Source organism: Nerophis lumbriciformis, linkage group LG18 (assembly GCF_033978685.3).
Source record: "Nerophis lumbriciformis linkage group LG18, RoL_Nlum_v2.1, whole genome shotgun sequence".
Taxonomy (NCBI): domain Eukaryota; kingdom Metazoa; phylum Chordata; class Actinopteri; order Syngnathiformes; family Syngnathidae; genus Nerophis; species Nerophis lumbriciformis.
Genome location: NC_084565.2, coordinates 11,217,230 through 11,243,167, shown reverse-complemented (window position 1 = coordinate 11,243,167; position 25,938 = coordinate 11,217,230). Strand labels below are relative to the sequence as shown.

The window sequence follows — 25,938 nt, the reverse complement described above, 5'->3', positions numbered from 1 at the left end:
GTCATGGTGCACGTATTGGAGTGTTGTGTTGGGTTTCGTGAATGGTTGGTAGCTGTTATTTCTCAGGTTGAAAGTGACGTCAAGGAAGTTGACGGTTTGCTTGTTGGCTTCAATCGTGATCCGTAGGCCGTTCTCTTTGAAAATTTGGCATATGCGCTTCTTGGTATTCTCGCTGCTCCTTGGCGAGGCGCGACACACTGCCAGTCCGTCATCACGGTAAATACCAAGGTTCAGATTGAGGCTAGCGAGCTGGGAGAGGAGGAAACTCCCAACGAGTTCACACGTTTCTGCTCCGTCAAAACTTCCCATAGTGACGTCAAATGTTGCATTGTTCTTTTTTTGCCATGGTGTACTGTTGTGGATGAGAATGGAGTTTTTTGCGTGGATGATGATGTTTCTTTCGTTGCCTGTGATTGAGTCGTAGTCTGAGGTGAAGTCTAGTGCTTGAGTCAGTAGGTCTTGCGTGATGGAAGGGTAAAATTCTTCGATATCAAAGGAGATAAAGTTGTGCTGTTGTTTGTCTTGGATGTTGTTGAACCATTTGATTACTGCTGCTGTATTTCTCCATTGGTTGAGTGGTGTTTTGTCCTTGATTTTTGTGTTGACTCTGTCCAGGATTATTTTGCTGAATTTTCCTATTTCAGATTTAGTTGGGTTTATTAGTCGGCATGTTGGGTTATTTGCGAAGTTGGGTTTGTGGTCCTTCAATGTGATGAAGGCTTCCTTGTTGGCTGTGGCGTCCACCCTGTCCTCAATGTCCAGTTCAGCCGCGATCCTTTTATTTTCCAGGTGGATGTTCTGTAAGGTGTTGGGTTGCGCTTTTTTGTATGATTTGGTGATGCTTCTGTCCAGTAAGGTGTGATGTTCTGGTATGTCCATTCTGTAGAAGTTTGTGGTTTTATCGGCAGCTATGATGAGGTTGTTTACTTTCTTGATGCGCTCCTTGTCATTTTTCAGCTTGGTGAGGAGTGGGTTGCGGATTGGCTTGAATTTGACTGATTGTATCATTTTGAGCATGTCGTTCTCAAAATCCTTTAGTTCCTCAACTGTGGGTGGGTTCTTGGTAGATTTGAATCCGTAAGTTTTCTTTTGCGTTCCTTTTGTTTCAGGGTGGAGGAAAAACTGTGCTTTCCACCGCATCCTTCTTAGGAAGTGTTCCGTCTTTTCTATGAGCCTTAGCTTGTAGTCATTCTGCGCGGGTATGGGAATGTTCTTCGTGGAGTAGTCGATGTTGAATTTTTCCATTTGTGATCGTCGTACAGTGCTCAACAAATGTCAATTTGGAGCGGAGTATATGTCTTAATAAGGTTATCCAAAAAATAGTGCTCGATACCGTAGTAGAGCGCAATATATGTATGTGTGGGAAAAAAAAAAAATCACAAGACTATTTAATCTCTACAGGCCTGTTTCATGAGGGGGGGTTCCCTCAATCATCAGGAGATTTTAATGGGAGCATTCACATACCATGGTTTATATAGGGCACAGAGTGGGTGGGTACAGGCTGGCGTAGGGGCGTGGTGATTGGCTCATGTGTTACCTAGGAGGTGTTTCCGTCTGGGGCGGCATGCTGTTACAATTTCGCTGCGCTTGTTGAGGGATGACAGGTCTGGACGGTAAATAACACAATTCAATAACATGGCAAATTCTTGCATCCAGCACACCTTACAATAGTGGTAATAAAAGATGCAACCTATGCTTGAAAGAGAAACTGTTTATTATTTACCGTCCAATTGCAAATGAGCCGTCGGCCCCCGGACAGAGCGACTCCAAAACCAACAAAGGCTGTAACTGTCGAAAGAAACCTGATTGCCCTCTCAACGGGGGGTGCTTACAAACATCAGTTGTCTACCAATCTAAGGTAATACGCAAGGACATTAACACATCCGACACATATGTAGGATTAACCGAGGGAGAATTCAAAACCAGATGGAACAATCACAAGGCTTCTTTCAGGAACCAAAACCTGCGGAATACCACAGAACTCAGCAAACACATTTGGGACCTCAAAGACAATAATGTTGAATATTCAATAACATGGCAAATTCTTGCATCCAGCACACCTTACAATAGTGGTAATAAAAGATGCAACCTATGCTTGAAAGAGAAACTGTTTATTATTTACCGTCCAGACCTGTCATCCCTCAACAAGCGCAGCAAAATTGTAACAGCATGCCGCCACAGATGGAAACACCTCCTAGGTAACACATGAGCCAATCACCACGCCCCTACGCCAGCCTGTACCCACCCACTCTGTGCCCTATACAAACCATGGTATGTGAATGCTCCCATTAAAATCTCCTGATGATTGAGGGAACCCCCCCTCATGAAACAGGCCTGTAGAGATGAAATAGTCTTGTGATTTTTTTCCCCCACACATACATATATATATATATCTTAACCACGCCCCCACCCCCACCCCCATCCCCCACCATCCGAAATCGGAGGTCTCAAGGCAAGTATGTTTTTATATTTTCTCTAAGTGCACATTTTTCAAAATGCACATTTTTAAATGATCACTTCTCCATTTTAACTAGCTTGCCACTAGCAATTTTAAAAAAAAGAGGAGAAAACACGAAAAAAATGAAAATTAAATTTTGAAACATAGTTTATCTTCAATTTTGACTCTTTAAAATTCAAAATTCAACCGAAAAAAAGAAGAGAAAAACTAGCTAATTCGAATCTTTTTGAAAAAATTAAAAAAAGAATTTATGGAACATCATTAGTAACTTTTCCTGATTAAGATTAATTTTAGAATTTCTTATGACATGTTTTAAATAGGTTAAAATCCAATCTGCACTTTGTTAGAATATATTACAAATTGGACCAAGCTATATTTCTAACAAAGACAAATTAATATTTCTTCTAGATTTTCCAGAACAAAATTTTTTTCAAGAAATTCAAAAGACTTTGAAATAAGATTTAAATTTGATTCTACAGATTTTCTAGATTTGCCAGAATAGTTTTTTTTTATTTTAATCATAATAAATTTGAAGAAATATTTCACAAATATTCTTCCTCGAAAAAACAGAAGCTAAAATGAAGAATTAAATTAAAATGTATTTATTATTCTTTACAATAAAAAAAAAAAATGTACTTGAACATTGATTTAAATTGTCAGGAAAGAAGAGGAAGGAATTTAAAAGGTAAAAAGGTATATGTGTGTAAAAATCCTAAAATCATTTTTAAGGTTGTATTTTTTCTCTAAAATTGTCTTTCTGAAAGTTATAAGAAGCAAAGTAAAAAAATAAATGAATTTATTTAAACAAGTGAAGACCAAGTCTTTAAAATATTTTCTTGGATTTTCAAATTCTTAGAATTAAAAATCTTGCTAGTAAATAAATACCATTTAAAAAATAGAGGCAGCTCACTGGTAAGTGCTGCTATTTGAGCTATTTTTAGAACAGGCCAGCGGGCGACTCATCTGGTCCTTACGGGCGACCTGGTGCCCGCGGGCACCGCGTTGGTGACCCCTGCCATACACACATGCAGTATGTCAGCACACTCTCTATTGAGCAGCGATAGAAGGACACAAGCAGTTTTTGTGACAGGTTGTTCTTTTTGAGGAGTCTCAGAAAGTAAAGTCTCTGCTGTGCCTTTTTGATGGTCACTGAGGTGTTCGCACTCCACGCATACTTGCCAACCCTCACGGATTTTCCGGGAGACTCCCGAAATTCAGCGCCTCTCCCGAAAACCTCCCGGGGCACATTTTCTCCCGAAAATCTCCCGAAATTCCGGCGGACCTGAGTCCGCTTTCCCACAATATAAACAGCGTACCTGCCCAATCACGTTATAACTGTAGAATGATGGAGGGCGAGTTCTTTGTTTCTTATGTGGGTTTATTGTTAGGCAGTTTCATTAACGTCCTCCCAGTGCTGCAACAACACACAACAACAGCAGTCATGTTTTCGTCTACCGTAAAGCAGTTCGTCTGCCGTAAACAGCAATGTTGTGACACTCTTAAACAGGACAATACTGCCATCTAGTGCATTTGATGAAAGCACTTTTGTGCGTGCCACACAGCAATGCATCATCAGAGAGGGTGTTCAACATGGTTAGAAAAATAGTGACAGAGAATAGAACAAGGATGGACAATTCAACCCTTAACTCAACAATGAGTAGATGAGTGTTATGTGTAAGTATTTATTTTATATATATATATATATATATATATATATATATATATATATATATATATATATATATATATATATATATATATATATATATAATAAAATAAATATATATTTATAGCTAGAATTCACTGAAAGTCAAGTATTTCTTGTATATATACAGAGGTGGGTAGTAACGCGCTACATTTACTCCGTTACATCTACTTGAGTAACTTTTGGGATAAATTGTACTTCTAAGAGTAGTTTTAATGCAACTTACTTTTACTTTTACTTGAGTATATTTATAGAGAAGAAACGCTACTTTTACTCCGCTACTTTTATCTACATTCAGCTCGCTACTCGCTACTAATTTTTATCGATCTGTTAATGCACGCTTTGTTTGTTTTGGTCTGTCAGACAGACCTTCAAAGTGCCTGCGTTACTGGTGACGTTTCACTCCGTTCCACCAATAAAATGCAGTCACTGGTGACGTTTGACTCCGTTCCACCAATCAGATGCAGTCACTGGTGACGTTGGACCAATCAAACAGAGCCAGGCGGTCACATGACCTGACTTAAACAAGTTGAAAAACTTATTGGGGTGTTACCATTTAGTGGTCAATTGTACGGAATATGTACTGTACTGTGCAATCTACTAATACAAGTTTCAATCAATCAATCAAAAGTGTGAAGGAAAAAAGACACTTTTTTATTTCAAACGTACATCCCGTCACAAGCCTAAAGACTGACTGCACAGTTCCTGTCTTCACAATAAAAGTGCCGCTCCATCGCGCCTGCGCTTTCAAAATAAGAGTCTCCGAAAGCCAGCGCAAACAAGCTAGCAAGCTACGGAATTTGCCGCCAATGTATTTCTTGTAAAGTGTGTGAAAACGAATATGGAAGCTGGACAAATAAGATACCAAAAACCAACCACTTTCATGTGGTATTAGACGGAAAGGAGGAACTTTTTTTCTCCTGCATTTGAAAACGTGGACGTTAAGCACTGCTGTCTGATTACAATCAATGCAAGTCATCAGAATCAGGTAATACACCAACTTATATTCTTGTCAACATGAAATAAAGGAATCTATATGTGTTAAACATGCATGTATATTCATTAAAACACCTTTAACATGTAAACAAAAACGGCAAAATAAATAAATATAAATGATATACTGTATATATCAATTTATGTGTATATATGTATATATATATATATATATATATATATATACATATATATATATATATATATATATATATACATATATATGATATGTGTGTGTATGTTACTAATCAGTTACTCAGTACTTGAGTAGTTTTTTCACAACATACTTTTTACTTTTACTCAAGTAAATATTTGGGTGACTACTCATTACTTTTACTTGAGTAATAAATCTCTAAAGTAACAGTACTCTTACTTGAGTACAATTTCTGGCTACTCTACCCACCTCTGTATATATATACACACATATATATATATATATATATATATATATATATATATATATATATATATATATATATATATATATATATATATATATATATATATATCAATCAATCAATCAATCAATGTTTATTTATATAGCCCTAAATCACAAGTGTCTCAAAGGGCTGCACAAGCCACAACGACATCCTCGGTACAGAGCCCACATAAGGGCAAGGAAAAACTCACCTATATATATATATATATATATATATATATGTGTGTGTATATAAACCTTCTCTTCTATAAAGTGTCTCTCCCTCCCACCCTCGTTGTCTTGTCTTTCCAGCCCAAACACATGCCCATTGTCCTCTGCAGCTGGACACAGGAACAGATAAGGAAAAGGAGTATCTCTCCTCCTTACATTACAGGGGACGGCGTGGCGTAGTGGAAGAATGGCCGTGCGCGACCCGAGGGTCCCTGGTTCAATCCCCACCTAGTACCAACCTCGTCATGTCCGTTGTGTCCTGAGCAAGACACTTCACCCTTGCTCCTGATGGGTGCTGGTTAGCACCTTGCATGGCAGCTCCCTCCATCAGTGTGTGAATGTGTGTGTGAATGGGTAAATGTGGAAGTAGTGTCAAAGCGCTTTGAGTACCTTGAAGGTAGAAAAGCGCTATACAAGTACAACCCATTTATCATTATTTATCATTATCATTTACATTCCAAAGTCACAGTTAGCACACAGTATTTGCAGACAACCAAAAGACCACAATTGGAAGAAGAACACTAGCTGTTTTGTAATATGATTATGAAAATAAAGAAATAACACTTAAATACGGATATATGTACCGTAAATACCTGCCTCCGACAATATATATATACTGTATATATATATGAAATACTTGACTTAGTATTTCTTATATATATATATATATATATATATATATATATATATATATATATATATATATATATATATATATATATATATATATATATATATGAAATACTTGACTTGGTGAATTCTAGCTGTAAATATACTCCTCCCCTCTTAACCACGCCCCCCCACCTCCCGAAATCGGAGGTCTCAAGGTTGGCAAGTATGACTCCACGACAGGTCTTCCTCGATCTGGATGCCCAAGAACCTGAAGTTAGAGACCCTTTCCACATAGTCCCCGTTGATGTACAGTGGTTGGATGTTTATTGTTTTTTTCTTCCGGAAATCCATGATCAGCTCCTTGGTCTTGGTGGTGTTAAAGGGGAACATTATCACCAGACCTATGTAAGCTTCAATATATACCTTGATGTTGCAGAAAAAAGACCATATATTTTTTAAACCGATTTCCGAACTCTAAATGGGTGAATTTTGGCGAATTAAACGCCTTTCTATTATTCGCTCTCGCCATTTTCTCAAACACCGGGTCAAAACAGCTCTGTTATTTTCCGTTTTTTCGACTGTTTTCCGTACCTTGGAGACATCATGCCTCGTCGGTGTGTTGTCGGAGGGTGTAACAACACGAACAGGGACGGATTCAAGTTGCACCAGTGGCCCAAAGATGCGAAAGTGGCAAGAAATTGGATGTTTGTTCCGCACACTTTACCGACGAAAGCTATGCTACGACAGAGATGGCAAGAATGTGTGGATATCCTGCGACACTCAAAGCAGATGCATTTCCAACCATAAAGTCAAAGAAATCTGCCGCCAGACCCCCATTGAATCTGCCGGACTGTGTGAGCAATTCAGGGACAAAGGACCTCGCTAGCACGGCAAGCGATGGCGGCAGTTTGTTCCCGCAGACGAGCGAGCTAAACCCCCTGGATGTCTTGGCTCACACCGTCCCGAAGATGATCAAGAGAAAAATATCGACCCTAGCGTCCCTGGCCTGCTGACATGAGGGTATGTCTACAGAATATATTAATTGATGAAAATTGGGCTGTCTGCACTCTCAAAGTGCATGTTGTTGCCAAATGTATTTCATATGCTGTAAACCTAGTTCATAGTTGTTAGTTTCCTTTAATGCCAAACAAACACATACCAATCGTTGGTTAAAAGGCGATCGCCGAATTCGTCCTCGCTTTCTCCCGTGTCGCTGGCTGTCGTGTCGTTTTCGTCGGTTTCGCTTGCATACGGTTCAAACCGATATGGCTCAATAGCTTCAGTTTCTTCTTCAATTTGGTTTTCGCTACCTGCCTCCACACTACAACCATCCGTTTCAATACATGCGTAATCTGTTGAATCGCTTAAGCCGCTGAAATCCGAGTCTGAATCCGAGCTAATGTCGCTATAGCTTGCTGTTCTTTCCGCCATGTTTGTTTGTGTTGGCATCACTATGTGACGTCACAGGAAAATGGACGGGTGTATATAACGATGGTTAAAATCAGGCACTTTGAAGCTTTTTTTAGGGATATTGTGTGATGGGTAAAATTTTGAAAAAAACTTCGAAAAATATAATAAGCCACTGGGAACTGATTTTTAATGGTTTTAACCATTCTGAAATTGTGATAATGTTCCCCTTTAAGGACCAGGTTGTTTTCCCTGCACCACCCAGTCAGTCAGTCCACTTCATTTCCGTAGGCAGACTCATCCGTCCCAGAAAGGAGTCCCATTACTGTGGTGTCGTCTGCAAACTTAATAGTGGTGTTGCTGGCATGAGCAGGGGTGTAGTCATGAGTGTAGAGGGTGTAGAGTAGGCGGCTTAGCACGCAGCCCTGGGGGGGGGGGGGGGGGGGGGGGAAGCCGGTGCTGATGCTGATGGATGCTGAGTGGAGGGAGCCTATTCTCACCCTCTGGGAGCGATTTGTCAGGAAGTCCAGGATCCAGTGGCAGATGGAGGAAGACAGTCCCAGCCCCGTCAGTTTGGGCACCAGTCTTACAAGTTATTGTAACACAAATGACACTAAACGTTTGGCATTAGCAGGTTTATTCATTATTATTATTAATATTATTCTTCCTGCATTTCAACTCTGTGATATCTGATGTCTGTACTCACAGCTGTTGTTATAGTGATGTCATGTTGTTATAGTGATGTCATCGGCCATAGCAATCATTCAAGTCTGCATTTTCATTTCACAGCAACTTGGAGAAGGAAGTTGGCCAAACATGTACAACTACTGTACTACTACTGTACCACTGTACAACCTGCTGTCATGTGCATCGCACACACAAATACACGCGCAACGCTTTTTCCCGCCACACAGCAGAGTGTTGATTGTCTTTTGTACACAAATATAGAACGTAGGATCTAGAATTTTATCGGGAAACGATCAGATATTCTCCATAAAACATCAGAACATTTGATTTTTCCAACAAAACTATGTGGATGAATGTGTAATGACAAGATGCAGCCACACGGGGGCAGTACTGCATCACTTGTGTTTTGTAACACAACTGCACTTCCTTCAATGTCACACTGCAGACCAACCTTTTAGAATGACACATTTCACCATTTAGAATGACACATTTCACCATTTAGAATGACACATTTCACCATTTAGAATGACACATGTTACCATTTAGAATGCAACATGTTACCATTTTGTGCCTTTGTTATGGTACTAGTGAGCAAATGGTGCAAACAATCCACTATGTATTTTTGGCTAAATAAAACAATTTTGAAGTTGTCTTTATTTTGAAGTTATCATGCCGTGGTTTTACCAGTCCGGCCCGTGTGGGAATAGATTTTCCTCCATGTGGCCCCTGGGATAAAATGAGATTGACACCCCTGATTTAAACCGTTAAATTGATCATTAAATCATGAGAAAACATACATTAATAATTAAAGCTGCAAGCAGCGTTGGTCGGGCCCGCGTATTTGGCAGGTGCTAGTCCTAAGTGTCCCAATACTTTTGTCCAGTTTTAGTCCTAAGTGTCCCAATACTTTTGTCAAGTTGTAGTCCTAAGTGTCGCAATACTTTTATCCAGTGTAGGTGTCCCAATACTTTTGTCCAGTGGTATTCCTAAGTGTCCCAATACTTTTGTGCAGTGTAAGTGTCCCAATACCTTTGTCCAGTTTTGGTCATAAGTGTCCCAATACTTTTGTCCAGTGGTAGTCATATGTGTCCCAATACTTTTGTCAAGTTGTAGTCCCAAGTGTCCCAATACTTTTGTCCAGTTTTCGTGCTATGTGTCCCAATACTTTTGTCCAGTGGTAGTCATAAGTGTCCCAATACTTTTGTCTACTTTTAGTCCGAATTGTCCCAATACTTTTGTTTAGTGTACCTACCTTGTCTGCATTGTGTGGGCACGCTGGTGCTGCCTGCTTTTAAGCAGCCATCTTGAAAAAACAGCAGCATCAGCGCAGAGGTTCTTTGAAGAGTCATAAAATCAAAACCGGAGCAGGTATCAAAACTCTTTCGCCAACTTTTAATCAGAAGGGTTCAATCTCTCTCCTGTGTTAGTTTGAAGCCGAAACAACAAACGCGCTCAGAGGAGATAATGTTTGAAGAAAGGTGACCGGTTTTTACAAAAATTTTGTTTTGAAGGGGGAATAGCAAACTTCCTGTTGATTTTTGCTGGGGGTTGTCAATTTATGAAATGTAGGTCTAAGTGAGACCTACATAGAGGTTTTTGTTTCATGTCTCTCCGACCTTCCCAGTGGGAGTTACAGGCAGTTTTGTCATTTTTTTCTTCCGAGGAGCATTTTTTTCTGCGTTTTATTCAAAAATTGCGCTAGAGCGCAATTTTGAGATTTGGGGTTAGGTTCTTTCATAAGATCGCAATTTTTGACAGTCCTGATGTGTGCGTTCAGTTTGGTGAGTTTTGAAGCGTGTTAAGGGGGTCAAATTACAGCTCAAAGAGGCAAAAGTTACTGTTTTTAGTACTTTTTTGTCTTGAAGGGGGAATTGCCAACTTCCTGTTGATTTTAGCCCGACAATGTACTATTATGAAATGTAGGTCTAAGTCAGACCTACATAGAGGTTTCATGTCTCTCCGACCTTCCTAGTGGGAGTTACAGGCAGTCTAGTTTTTTTTTCCTAGGGGGCGCTAGAGCGCAATTTTGAGTTTTGTGGTTCGGTTTTTTTTTTAAAAAAGGCAATTTTCGCAGGTCCTGATGTGTGGGTCAAATATGGTGAGTTTTGAAGCATGTTAAGTGGGTCAAATTACAGTTTAATGTGGCGGCGGAAGAATAAAGAATAAAGAATAAAACGTTACAAATTCAATAGGTCCTTATGTCCCATTGTATAAGGACTCCCTTTGGGAGTCCTTATACAATGGGCCATGCGGGCCCTAATAATTAAGTACATCAAAGGTATTGAAAAGGGGTCTGCAGAAGTGCTGCAGGGGGGTCTTAAAATTGTTGGTTGATTAGATTATTTTTAGTATATTTTTTTATATTCCACCTGCAATTTTTCCACAAATATGATGTATTTAAATAGACATACAACCTTGCAGGTTGCTAGATTTGTCTTTGCTAAAAGCCATAATGTTTGGTATTCAATAAATGGTTTTCATAAAACACCGACAGAGGCACTGAAAATGTGTGTTAATGTTTGTGCTATGGCGCCATCTTTGGGACGAGTTTTCTCACTGCAAGTGGACATGTACTTCCTGTTTTGTGCTTTAAACTGGAAGTATATCCTTTTTTTGTCTACTATTCGTCTATAGCGTTCGCTACTCGTTTGGATTCTTCATTCATCACTCAAAGCAACGTTTGTAAGTTTTACAATATAACTAAAACTATTCTTACTTAGCAAAGTGCCCCATGTGTGACGTCTGTAGGAGTGTTTTCATGCATATTTGTACATCCTAGTGTCTGTGTTAGTATTAAAAACCTACATTGGCATTCTTTTTGGCATTCAGTTTCGTAAATTCACCAAAATGTCAACGTGGAGTTATTGAGTCTGTTTAGCTGATTGGAGAGCTGGCTTGCGCAGCTAGTAGGTCCACGATGATGACTTCTGTTTTGTTTGATCAACCGTTTTACTGCAGTGTCACAGACTCCATTTGGAAACAATTAAGGCATACTTGCCAACCCTCCCGAATTTTCCGGGAGACTCCTGAAATTCAGCGCCTCTCCCAAAAAACTCCCGGGACAAATATTCTCCCGAAAATCTCCCGATTTTCAGCCGGAGCTGGAAGCCACGCCCCCTCCAGCTCCATGCGGACCTGAGTGAGGACAGCCTTTTTTCATGACGGGAGGACAACAGGGTGACAAGAACTAAATCATCCAGACTAGAGATAAATTGTATTATTCTGTTTATTTTACCTAAAAATAAATATATTTATTAATTAAAAAATAAATAAATAAATAAATACATTTTTACTATATTTTGCTAAAAACATCAAAATTAATTGTATTTTTATTTGTATTTTTCCATGACTCCTTATTACATCCAGCCATAGAATTATACATTAAAATAAACATATTTCAAATAATTGATTTTAAATTATCATAATAATTCATTTAAAATGACCGTATTTAATTATTAAAATAATTGCTTGTTTATCAACAACTTTAGCATTTTATTCATTACATTTTGAAACTCTCAGAAGCAAAGTTATGTTATATTCCTTAATATTTATTTATGCAAGTTTGAAGTATCAATTATCTAAACACAGTTTTGTTTGCATATTTTCAGGATGTAGATATCTATATCTATATCTATATCTATATCTATATATATATATATATATATATATATATATATATATATATATATATATATATATATGTATGAAATACTTGACTTGGTGACTAGCTGTCAATATACTCCTTCCCTCTTAACCACGCCCCCAACCATCGGAGGTCTCAAGGTTGGCAAGTATGAATTAAGGTATGTAAATAAACATTTACAAAATCTTTGGTACCGGTATTTTTCAGCGGCTAATGTTCCGGTGCGGCTTAAAAATGTGAAAATATTCATCTCTTCTGAAATTTGTTGGATGCGGCTTGAATAGTGACCTCTATAGACTGGAAAATACAGTTCTAAGGAAGGGATAGTAGTTCTTTTAGAGTTGGGACATAATGGACAGATTCCGGCCAGAGAATCCTTTAATCATCTTTATTGCTGAAAGGTAGATGTTAATGAGTGTGTTTTTGTGTGTGTGTGTATGTGTGTGTGTGTGTGTGGTCCAAACCAGTGATTTTCAACCACTGTGCCGCGGCACTCTAGTGTGTCATGAGATATTGTCTGGTGTGCCGTGGGAAATTATGCAACTTCACCTAATTGGTCCAAAAAATATTTTTTGCAAATCAATAGTCATAATAATGTGCCGTTGTCTAGTGCCTGTGCTGTGTAGAGCTTGGCAGGGTAATCTTGTAATGCTCCATACTAGTAGGTGGCAGCAGGTAGTTCATTGCTTTGTAGTAGTGGGAACGAGTTAGGATGGTTTGTCGTGATCCCAATATGCAGAGCACAGCGGGAGACAGCGTGCAGGTAAAAAGGTATGTAACGCTTAAACCAAAAAATAAATAGGCAAGTCCCGCTAGGAAAAGGCACTGAAGCATAGGAATGGCTATGTAAAACAAAAGTAAAACTGAACTGGCGACAAAGTCAACAAACACAGAATGCTGGACGACAGCAAAAACTTACAGCGTGTGGATCAAAGAGGACGTCCACAAAGCACATCCCGTACATGACAATCAACAATGTCCCCACATAGAAGGATAGCGTACGCTAGTGATGGGTCCGGCAACACCGATGCATCGGCGCATGCGTCGAGCTCATAGAGCAAAACCCTGTGTCGGTGCGCGTACCGCTTTTAGAAAGTCATGTGACCGATCATGAGCTGTTTTGGTCACGTGACCGATACGCGAACTGTGTCGCCTCCTCTGTGCCCTGTGAGCGGGTCTTTTCTACAGCCGGAGAAATAATAACTAAGAGAAATCGTCTAAAATGTAATACGTCGGAAAAACTTTTTTTTTTTTTTTTATAAAAATGTGTAAAAAAATAAAATTAAAAAAATTCCCAGTCCACAATCATCCTCAACACGTTCTCTTAGGTTTCCATGTTATGATACATGTTCACATTATTTATTGACTGTATCTAAAAAAGATAAAAAAATATTTTTATTTAAATGAAGATATGAAATAATCCTAAATGAAATACAATGACTTGGTTTATATTATTGTATATACTAGGGCAGGGGTCACCAACGCGGTGCCCGCGGTCACCAGGTAGCCCGTAAGGACCAGATCAGTCGCCCGCTGGCCTGTTCTAAAAATAGCTCAAAGAGCAGCACTTACCAGTGAGCTGCCTCTATTTTTTAAATTGTATTTATTTACTAGCAAGCTGGTCTCGCTTTGCTCGACATTTTTAATTCTAAAAGAGACAAAACTCAAATAGAATTTGAAAATCCAAGAAAATATTTTAAAGACTTGGTCTTCACTTGGAATAAGCGGTAGAAAATGGATGGATGGATGGGTCTTCACTTGTTGAAATAAATTCATTTATTTTTTACTTTGCTTCTTATTACTTTTAGAAATACAATTTTAGAGAAAAAATACAACCTTAAAAATGATTTTATGATTTTTAAACAAATATATCTGTTTACCTTTTAAATGTCTTCCTCTTCTTTCCTGACAATTTAAATCAATGTTCAAGTAAATTTATTTATTTTTTATTGTAAAGAATAATAAATATTTTAGCTTTTGGTTTTTCGACGAAGAATATTTGTGAAATATTTCTTCAAACTTACTATGTTTAAAATTCAAAAAAATTATTCTGGCAAATGTAGAAAATCTGTAGAATCAAATTTAAATCTTATTTCAAAGTATTTTGAATTTCTTTTAAAATTTTTGTTCTGGAAAATCTAGAAGAAATACTGATTTGTCTTTGTTAGAAATATAGCTTGGTCCAATTTGTTATATATTCTAACAAAGTGCAGATTGGATTTTAACCAATTTAAAACATGTCATCAAAATTCTAAAATGTATCTTAATCAGGAAAAATTACTAATGATGTTCCAAAAATTATTTTTTAAATTTTTTCAAAAAGATTCAAATTAGCTAGTTTTTCTCTTCTTTTTGTCGGTTGAATTTTGAATTTTAAAGAGTCGAAATTGAAGATAAACTATGTTTCAAAATTTTATTTTAATTTTTTTCGTGTTTTCTCCTTTTTTAAACCGTTAAATTAAGTGTTTTTTTCATCATTTATTCTCTACAAAAAACCTTCCGTAAAAGGAAAAAAAAATGTACGACGGAATGACAGACAGAAATACCCATTTTTTTACATATATACATTTATTTATTTAGTTATTCTTGTTTAAATCACACTTACATGTAACTTACAAATGACAATATATTTATTTATTTAAATGTGTATCAAACTGGTAGCCCTTCGCATTAATCAGTACCCAAGAAGTAGTTTTTGGTTTCAAAAAGGTTGGTGACCCCTGTACTAGGGCATACAATCAGTGTCAGTTGAGTCGGTCCATAGGTTGCCTGTAGGGATTTTTAATGTCCAGCAGATGTCAGTATTTAGTGACACAGTATCGACACAGTATCAATACAGTTTTGCAATGTGTCGAAACGCTTCATGACGCCTCATCAACCCATCACTAGCATACGCACAACTTAAAGAGTCTTGATTGCGAAAACAAAGCAGGTGCGGGCAATAGCGCTCAAAGGAAGGCGTGAAGCTGCTACAGGAGAACACCAACAAAACAGGAAAGGTCACCAAAATAACAGCGCAAGACAAGAACTAAAGCACAACACACAGGAAACAACAACAAACTCAAAATAAGGCACGACAACCTGGTGGAGTTTCATTGTTTAACCTTTTCTGCTGGTGGTGTGCCTCTGTATTTTTTTAATGAAAAAAATGTGCCTTGGCTCAAAAAAGGTTGAAAAACACTGGTCTAAACAAATAGAGAAAAGAGGAAAAATGACAATCCAATCATATACGCATTAATAGGCAGTAATATACATATATATGCATACATAAGATAACATAATATAATATAAATAACAACATATACACTGCACTTAACTATGCATGAACTTCAACAAGTTTTAAGCTTCAGAGCCATAAATGGCGATTATGTGGTCTCTGCCGCCATCTAGAGGCCAAACTACGCCATCGCAGTTGCAATGGAAATGAATGGAAACGCCGTCAACTAGACTAATTATCTCTCAATTGACCCAACAACATCTGAACTTAGCATACGAATCACCAAACATTTGCAGAAGTAGCAAGGCACGACAAATGCTGTAACAGTATGTGACAAAACTTACATTTAATCGTCAAGCTGGCTGCCATCATTGATCCAAACCGGCTATTCTGACAAAGACGTGTTCATAGGGGAAATGACGTCACAGAATGACCTATCAACTTAAAAGCACAGGAACATTACAAAACTGGTTAACGGCACACAATAGGCTTTCGTACAACAGTACTTGAATTCCTATTATGTATTATCATTTAATCTGTGGTTAATTTAGTCTCAAAATAATGTTGACAAAAATGTTGTTTATCAGCAACAATTTGTAGGTCAATAAATGGCCAAAGCCTAATTATTCTTACAATAACATGAATCAAGCAGTTGTGTACCAAGAAAATATGTCAATTATAACATTCCCAGCAGACACGACATTAAAACAATGTTACGAAATTGAACAACTCAAACCTAACGTTGAAACAACATGCTTTTTGACCACGTTTAATCAATGTTGGCTTCTGATGTTGATTTGACATTGAAATTTGGCCATTTCCTAACCAATATTCTACAACACAAATACAACGTTGAAACAACATGCTTTTTGACAACGTTTAATCAATGTCGGGTTCTGACGTTGATTTGACCGTTGAATTTTGATCATTTCCCAACCAATATTCCACAACACAAATACAATATGAAACAACATGTTTTTTGACAACGTTTAATCAATGTCAGGTTATGACGTTGATTTGACCGTTGAATTTTGGTCATTTCCCAACCAATATTCTACAACACAAATACAACGTTGAAACAACATGCTTTTTGACAACGTTTATTCAAAGTCAGGTTCTGACGTTGCTTTGAACATTGAATTTTGGTCATTTCCCAACCAATATTCTCCAACACAAACATAACGTTGGAACAACATCATTTTCAACGACGTTTAATCAATGTTGGGTTGTGATGTAGATTTGACAGTTGAATTTTGGTCATTTCCCAACCAATAATCCACAACAAAAATACAACGTTGAAACAACATGCTTTTTGACAGCGTCTAATCAATGTTGGGTTCTGATGTTGATTTGACATTGAAATTTGGTCATTTTCCAACCAATTGTCCACAACACAAATACAATATGAAACAACATGTTTTTTGACAACATTTATTCAATATTGGGTTGTGACGTTGCTTTGAACATTGAATTTTGGTCATTTCCCAACCAATATTCTACAACACAAACATAACGTTGAAACGACATCATTTTTCGACGACGTTTAATCAATGTTGGGTTGTGATGTAGATTTGACTGTTGAATTTTGGTAATTTCCCAACCAATATTCTACAACACAAACCTAACGTTGGAACAACATCATTTTTGACGACGTTTAATCAATGTTGGGTTCTGAAGTTGATTTGACCGTTGAATTTTGGTCATTTCCCAAACAATATTCCACAACATAAACACAACGTTGAAACAACATCCTTTTCGACGACGTTTAATCAATGTTGGGTTGTGATGTAGATTTGACCGTTGAAATGTGGTCATTTTCCAACCAATATTCAACAACACAAATACAACGTTGAAACAACATGCTTTTTGACAACGTTGAATCAATGTTGGGTTATGACGTTGCTTTGAACATTGAATTTTGGTCATTTCCCAACCAATATTCTACAACACAAACATAACGTTGAAACAACATCATTTTTCGACGACGTTTAATCAATGTTGGGTTGTGACGTTGCTTTGACCATTGAATTTCGGTCATTTCCCAACCAATATTCTACAACACAAACATAACGTTGAAACAACATAATTTTTCAACGACGTTTAATCAATGTTGGGTTGTGATGTAGATTTTACCGTTGAATTTTGGTCATTTTCCAACCAATATTTTACAACACAAACAACGTTGAAACAACATGTTTTTTGACAACATTTAGTCAATGTTGGGTTATGACGTTGATTTGACCGTTGAATTTTGGTCATTTCCCAACCAATATTCCACAACACAAATACAACGTTGAAACAACATGCTTTTTGACAGCGTCTAATCAATGTTGGGTTCTGACGTTGATTTGACATTGAAATTTGGTCATTTTCCAACCCATATTCCACAACACAAATACAATATGTAACAACATGTTTTTTGACAACGTTTATTCAATATTGGGTTGTGACGTTGCTTTAAACATTGAAATTTGGTCATTTCCCAACCAATATTCTACAACACAAACACAACGTTGAAACAACATCATTTTTGACGACGTTTAATCAATGTTGGGTTGTGATGTAGATTTGACCGTTGAATTTTGGTCATTTTCCAACCAATATTCCACAACATAAACAACATGCTTTTGGACAACATTTAATCAATGTTGGGTTATGACGTTGATTTGACCGTTGAATTTTGGTCATTTCCCAACCAATATTCTACAACACAAATACAACGTTGAAACAACATCCTTTCTGACGACGTTTAATCAATGTTGGGTTGTGATGTAGATTTGACCGTTGAAATGTGGTCATTTTCCAACCAATATTTTACAACACAAATACAACGTTGAAACAACATCCTTTTTGACAACATTTAATCAATGTTGGGTTATGACGTTGATTTGACCGTTGAATTTTGGTCATTTCCCAACCAATATTCCACAACATAAATACAACGTTGAAACAACATGTTTTTTGACATCGTCTAATCAATGTTGGGTTCTGACATTGATTTGACATTGAAATTTGGTCATTTTCCAACCCATATTCCACAACACAAATACAATATGAAACAACATGTTTTTTGACAACGTTTATTCAATATTGAGTTGTGACGTTGCTTTGAACATTGAATTTTGGTCATTTCCCAACCAATATTCTACAACACAAACATAACGTTGAAACAACATCATTTTTCGACGACGTTTAATCAATGTTGGGTTGTGATGTAGATTTGACCGTTGAATTTTGGTCATTTTCCAACCAATATTCCACAACATAAACACAACGTTGAAACAACATGCTTTTTGACGACGTTTAATCAATGTTGGGTCCTGGCGTTGATTTGACATTGAATTTTGATCATTTCCCAACTAATATTCTACAACACAAACATAATGTTGAAACAACATACTTTTTGACGACATTTAATCAATGTCGGGTTGTGACGTTGATTTGACCATTGAAATTTGGTCATTTCCCAACCAATATTCTACAACACAAACATAACGTTGAAACAACATGCTTTTTGACAGCGTCTAATCAATGTTGGGTTCTGATGTTGATTTGACCATTGAAATTTGGTCATTTCCCAACCAATATTCCACAACACAAATACAATATGAAACAACATGTTTTTTGACAACGTTTATTCAATATTGGGTTGTGACGTTGCTTTGAACATTGAATTTTGGTCATTTCCCAAACAATATTCTACAACACAAACATAACGTTGAAACAACATCATTTTTCGACGACGTTTAATCAATGTTGGGTTGTGATGTAGATTTGACCGTTGAATTTTGGTCATTTTCCAACCAATATTCCACAACATAAACACAACGTTGAAACAACATGCTTTTGGACAACATTTAATCAATGTTGGGTTATGACGTTGATTTGACCGTTGAATTTTGGTCATTTCCCAACCAATATTCTACAACACAAACATAACGTTGAAACAACATCCTTTTCGACGACGTTTAATCAATGTTGGGTTGTGATGTGGATTTGACCGTTGAAATGTGGTCATTTTCCATCCAATATTTTACAACACAAATACAACGTTGAAACAACAACCTTTTCGACGACGTTCAATCAATGTTGGGTTGTGATGTAGATTTAATTGTTGAAATGTGGTCATTTTCCAACCAATATTCTACAACACAAACACAACGTTGAAACAACATACTTTTTGACGACATTTCATCAATGTCGGGTTGTGACGTTGATTTGACCATTGAAATTTGGTCATTTCTCAACCAATATTCCACAACACAAACATAACGTTGAAACAACATACTTTTTGACAGCGTCTAATCAATGTTGGGTTCTGACGTTAATTTGACATTGAAATTTGGTCATTTTCCAACCAATATTCTACAACACAAATACAATATGAAGCAACATGTTTTTTTTGACAACGTTTAATCAATGTCAGGTTATGGCGTTGATTTGACCGTTGAATTTTGGTCATTTCCCAACCAATATTCTACAACACAAATACAACGTTGAAGCAAAATGCTTTTGGACGACTTTTAATCAATGTCAGGTTGTGACGTTGATTTGACATTGAAAAGTGGTACTTTTTCAACCAATATTCTACAACACAAATACAACGTTGAAACAACATGCTTTTTGACAACGTTTAATCAATGTCAGGTTCTGACGTTGATTTGACCGTTGAATTTTGGTAATTTCCCAACCAATATTCCACAACACAAACACAACGTTGAAACAACATCCTTTCCGACGACGTTTAATCAATGTTGGGTTGTCATGTAGATTTGACCGTTGAAATGTGGTCATTTCCCAACCAATATTCCACAACACAAATACAACGTTGAAACAACATGCTTTTTGACAACGTTTAATCAATGTTGGGTTCTGACGTTCATTTGAACATTGAATTTTGGTCATTTCCCAACCAATATTCTCCAACACAAACACAACGTTGAAACAACATCATTTTCGACGACGTTTAATCAATGTTGGGTTGTGATGTAGATTTGACCGTTGAATTTTGGTCATTGTTGGATTTAATATGTGTATTTGTTATGTGTATATGTATTTATGGCGGACTTACCTGGGACTTTAAGATGGGCGGGGCTACCACTGACAGGTGACCATGTCGGTAGCTTTAAAAATGGCGTCATTGTTTCGTTTGTAAAAACAGCGTGCTTCGTCACCAGCATACCCCACTGGTAAGATCATTTGTTATGTCCGCTTTGCTTTGTTAGATCAGCTGAATTATTGTTTAAATTCCATGCTTGCCTGCTTCCTTTTGTAGTTCTTTTTATGTAGTTCTGCTCATATGTGTAATGTGTGCCTCAAACAGAGCGCCGGTGTTTTATGTATTTTTAATATGATTGTCCATGAACCATAGAGACATTATAAATAATTCTGATCACATTTAAAACATTATATGACATAAATTAATGGTGATAATAAAATGTAATGCTAAAATTAATAAGTTAGGATAAAATCACAGTGATTGATAATATGTCATATCATGGTTGACAACATTATGGTTCAGTTGATGAATTCATGTTTATTATTTACATTATGATGATTCAAGATAGATACATTGTTTTATGTTCATGTTTACTTGTAGGTTATTACCTGCTTCTGCTGCTGCTGCTGCTGCTGCTACTGTTTCTGCAATAGTACCAAATAAAACAAGCAAAAGAGTGCAGTGCGAGTAATTCCTTTTATGCTGAGTGACGACCCCTATTCAGAGGGCCAATACGGAAAAAACTGAACAGTCATTTTCCAACCAATATTCCACAACACAAATACAATATGAAACAACATGCTTTTTGACAACGTTTATTCAATATTGGGTTGTGACGTTGCTTTGAACATTGAATTTTGGTCATTTCCCAACCAATATTCTACAACACAAACATAACGTTGAAACAACATCCTTTCCGACGACGTTTAATCAATGTTGGGTTGTGATGTAGATTTGACCGTTGAAATGTGGTCATTTCCCAACCAATATTCCACAACACAAATACAACGTTGAAACAACATGCTTTTTGACAACGTTTAATCAATGTTGGTTTATGACGTTGCTTTGAACATTGAATTTTGGTCATTTCCCAACCAATATTCTACAACACAAACATAACGTTGAAACAACATAATTTTTCGACGACGTTTAATCAATGTTGGCTTGTGATGTAGATTTGACCGTTGAATTTTGGTCATTTTCCAACCAATATTCCACAACATAAACACAACGTTGAAACAACATGCTTTTGGACAACATTTAATCAATGTTGGGTTATGACGTTGATTTGATCGTTGAATTTTGGTCATTTCCCAACCGATATTCCACAACACTAATACAACGTTGAAACAACATCCTTTTCGACGACGTTTAATCAATGTTGGGTTGTGATGTAGATTTGACCGTTGAAATGTGGTCATTTTCCAACCAATATTTTACAACACAAATACAACGTTGAAACAACATGCTTTTTGACAACATTTAATCAATGTTGGGTTCTGACGTTGATTTGACCGTTGAATTTTGGTCATTTCCCAACCAATATTCCACAACACAAACCTAACGTTGAAACAACATCATTTTCGACGACGTTTAATCAATGTTGGGTTCTGGCGTTCATTTGACCATTGAATATTGGTCATTTTCCAACCAATATTCGGCAACACAAATACAACGTTGAAACAACATGCTTTTCGACGACGTTTAATCAATGTTGGGTTCTGACGTTCATTTGACCATTGAATATTGGTCATTTTCCAACCAATATTCTACAACACAAATACAACGTTGAAACAACATGCTTTTTAACTACGTTTATTCAATGTTGGGTTGCAAACACAACTATTTTGCAACGTTGTCCAGAAATGAGTTTAAAAAAAGCAGGTATGTATAATCAACGTTGTATCAATGTCTTGTGTCTGCTGGGTTGGCTCTTGGGTGTAGAATATTGGGGTGAACATGCTCCCTCCCAGAGACAAAGCACCATGATGTTCATTGAGCTTTCCTTCACTCCAGTATTATTGGACCAGAACATCTAATCACACATTTTTGTAACAATTGATGACACAATCATTTTTGATTTGTCTAAGGCTTCCGTTTGCGTGGCCTCCTGTGGAGCCTGCTGGCGCTAATGAAGGAAGACATCCTAAGAGCACAATAAAGTTGCATTGCAGGTGTAAAGAGGACGGGGCTGTAAACTTAAAAGAACTTTCTTCTTCATGGGTGAACCCGGCATGCAGAGGGGTGAAGCAGGGGTTATTGTGCTCTGGAAAATGTAGGAGTTGTAAAAACAGGACCAAAGCAAAAAAAAGAAGAAGGAGCATTTAGGGGTGAGGGGAACCGGAGCTGTGGCCTGTGGATGAACCCATGGGGGACTTTGCTTGGCGGGGTCATTCCAAGTTCAGGTCTTTCCCTCGCTGACTCTGGAGGATCTGTCCGTGGCTGCAGGGGCCTGCTCTTGACGGCCTGCAGCCCCCCAGGGGCCCTGCAACACACACCCACTCCAGCAGGAGTTGTGTAGGTAAGAGCAGGTCAACCTCAGTCACTAAATCATTTCCATGCCAGCAACAATGAAACGTATCTTTTCCACATCCCATCTTTGGAAGGACTCATGTTGCTCTTCCTCTTTGCTCCGTCACACGTTCGAGGCTGCTGGTGACATTGCTTTACAACTTCACCTTGAGTTCACCTTGACTTACGTCACAATGCACACTGGGAACATAGAGCAGGAGTCCACCAGGACCTTCTCACAGAAAAATACCTTCAATTAAAATGTACTGTAACGTTATATCGATTCGATGTAACGAACCACTGGGGGTCAGTGAAGGTCTCACATCTGTGGAAGTCTTTGCCACTGGACTTTAGAGGGGAACATTATCACCAGACCTATGTAAGCGTCAATATATACCTTGATGTTGCAGAAAAAAGACCATATATTTTTTAACCGATTTCCGAACTCTAAATGGGTGAATTTTGGCGAATTAAACGCCTTTCTAATATTCGCTCTCATTGGGAAGCAATCCGCCATTTTCTCAAACACCGAGTCAAATCAGCTCTGTTATTTTCCGTTTTTTCGACTGTTTTCCGTACCTTGGAGACATCATGCCTCGTCGGTGTGTTGTCGGAGGGTGTAACAACACGAACAGGGACGGATTCAAGTTGCAAAGATGCCCAAAGATGCCAAAGTGGCAAGAAATTGGACGTTTGTTCCGCACACTTTACCGACGAAAGCTATGCTACGACAGAGATGGCAAGAATGTGTGGATATCCTGCGACACTCAAAGCAGATGCATTTCCAACGATAAAGTCAAAGAAATCTGCCGCCAGACCCCCATTGAATCTGCCGGAGTGTGTGAGCAATTCAGGGACAAAGGACCTCGCTAGCACGGCAAGCGATGGCGGCAGTTTGTTCCCGCAGACGAGCGAGCTAAACCCCCTGGATGTCTTGGCTCACACCGTCCCGAAGATGATCAAGAGAAAAATATCGACCCTAGCGTCCCTGGCCTGCTGACATGAGGGTATGTCTACAGAATATATTAATTGATGAAAATTGGGCTGTCTGCACTCTCAAAGTGCATGTTGTTGCCAAATGTATTTCATATGCTGTAAACCTAGTTCATAGTTGTTAGTTTCCTTTAATGCCAAACAAACACATACCAATCGTTGGTTAGAAGGCGATCGCCGAATTCGTCCTCGCTTTCTCCCGTGTCGCTGGCTGTCGTGTCGTTTTTGTCGGTTTCGCTTGCATACGGTTCAAACCGATATGGCTCAATAGCTTCAGTTTCTTCTTCAATTTCGTTTTCGCTACCTGCCTCCACACTACAACCATCCGTTTCAATACATGCGTAATCTGTTGAATCGCTTAAGCCGCTGAAATCCGAGTCTGAATCCGAGCTAATGTCGCTCTAGCTTGCTGTTCTTTCCACCATGTTTGTTTGTATTGGCTTCACTATGTGACGTCACAGGAAAATGGACGGGTGTATATAACGATGGTTAAAATCAAGCACTTTGAAGCTTTTTTTAGGGATATTGCGTGATGGGTAACATTTTGAAAAAAACTTCGAAAAATAAAATAAGCCACTGGGAACTGATTTTTAATGGTTTTAACCCTTCTGAAATTGTGATAATGTTCCCCTTTAAGTATATCTAAAATTGTGGAGAGGAACAAGTTCGATGTGTACAAACATTTAAGTCCCACCTTAAAACTAATCTCACTTTTAAACAGACTATGTTTTAGACCAGTTGACCTGCCGCTTGTCTTTTTTGCCCCCCATTTGCGATTGTGATTTAGAGCTACATAAATAAACTTTGATTGATTTTATCTATAGATTACTAATTTATGTCCGTTTTTTAAACTATATTCAAAGTTTAATTTTGCTGGTCTAATAAATACTATTTTTTTTAAATTAATTAATAATCGTGATTGCAATGTCAACCAAAAATAATCATGTTTATTATTTGTGCCATAACAGTGTTGATTAACAGTTAAATGTCTGCCAGCCACCAGTATCAATATTTTGGTACCGGTACCAAAATGCATTTTAATACTTTTCTAAATAAAATAAGCCACTGGGATCTGATTTTTAATGGTTTTAACCCTTCTGAAATTGTGATAATGTTCCCCTTTAAGTATATCTAAAATTGCGGAGAGGAACAAGTTCGATGTGTACAAACATTTAAGTCCCACCTTAAAACTAATCTCACTTTTAAACAGACTATGTTTTAGACCAGTTGACCTGCCGCTTGTCTTTTTTGCCCCCCATTTGCGATTGTGATTTAGAGCTACATAAATAAACTTTGATTGATTTTATCTATAAATTACTAATTTATGTCCGTTTTTTAAACTATATTCAAAGTTTAATTTTGCTGGTCTAATAAATACTATTTTTTTTAATTAATTAATAATCGTGATTGCAATGTCAACCAAAAATAATCATGTTTATTATTTGTGCCATAACAGTGTTGATTAACAGTTAAATGTCTGCCAGCCACCAGTATCAATATTTTGGTACCGGTACCAAAATGCATTTTAATACTTTTCTAAATAAAATAAGCCACTGGGAACTGATTTTTAATGGTTTTAACCCTTCTGAAATTGTGATAATGTTCCCCTTTAAGTCACTTTCAACTTTTCTCCACAAAACTGAACAAGTGGCTCAAGGAAAATGAGAAGTGTGAGCACTAGAACTGGGTAGTATGGAACAATGGGGCCAATTATTTTTTATGTATTTTTATTTTTGTACTGGTCTTAATCCTTTTTTTGTGTTTTCTCAACTTTTCTTTCAAAGCCTAACCAGGGACGAGGGTTGCAAATTAGCCTGTGGATAAAAATCTTATGTACTTTGACATGGCTTACCTATAAGTAGCAATGTTTACTTGCACTGTCCCTGTCTAATAAATACATTAATAAAAAATACAAAAAATAAATCAAGTTTTTATTGCACACGATTGAAAAAGTCCAAAAAATCGATGTCTTTTCTTTCTTTTTTAACGTTTTGCCCCCAGGAGCTTCCTTAGCTTCCACCCGCCTCCTTCCTTCCTCAGCGGAAATTCACACACCTAGCAAAA

General features: G+C 37.4%; 1 long non-coding RNA gene across 3 annotated transcripts in view; it reads right to left on the bottom strand.

Moving 5' to 3' along the window:
* LOC133617595 (uncharacterized) overlaps positions 1–15,793 on the bottom strand; it is a 232,822-nt gene extending 217,029 nt beyond the window's left edge. For all 3 annotated transcript variants that reach the window (XR_009817035.1, XR_009817038.1, XR_009817036.1), the window contains exon 1: positions 15,716–15,793. This is a non-coding gene — a long non-coding RNA (uncharacterized lncRNA). The remainder of the gene's footprint in view (positions 1–15,715) is intronic.
* Between the last annotated feature and the right edge of the window lie 10,145 nt (positions 15,794–25,938).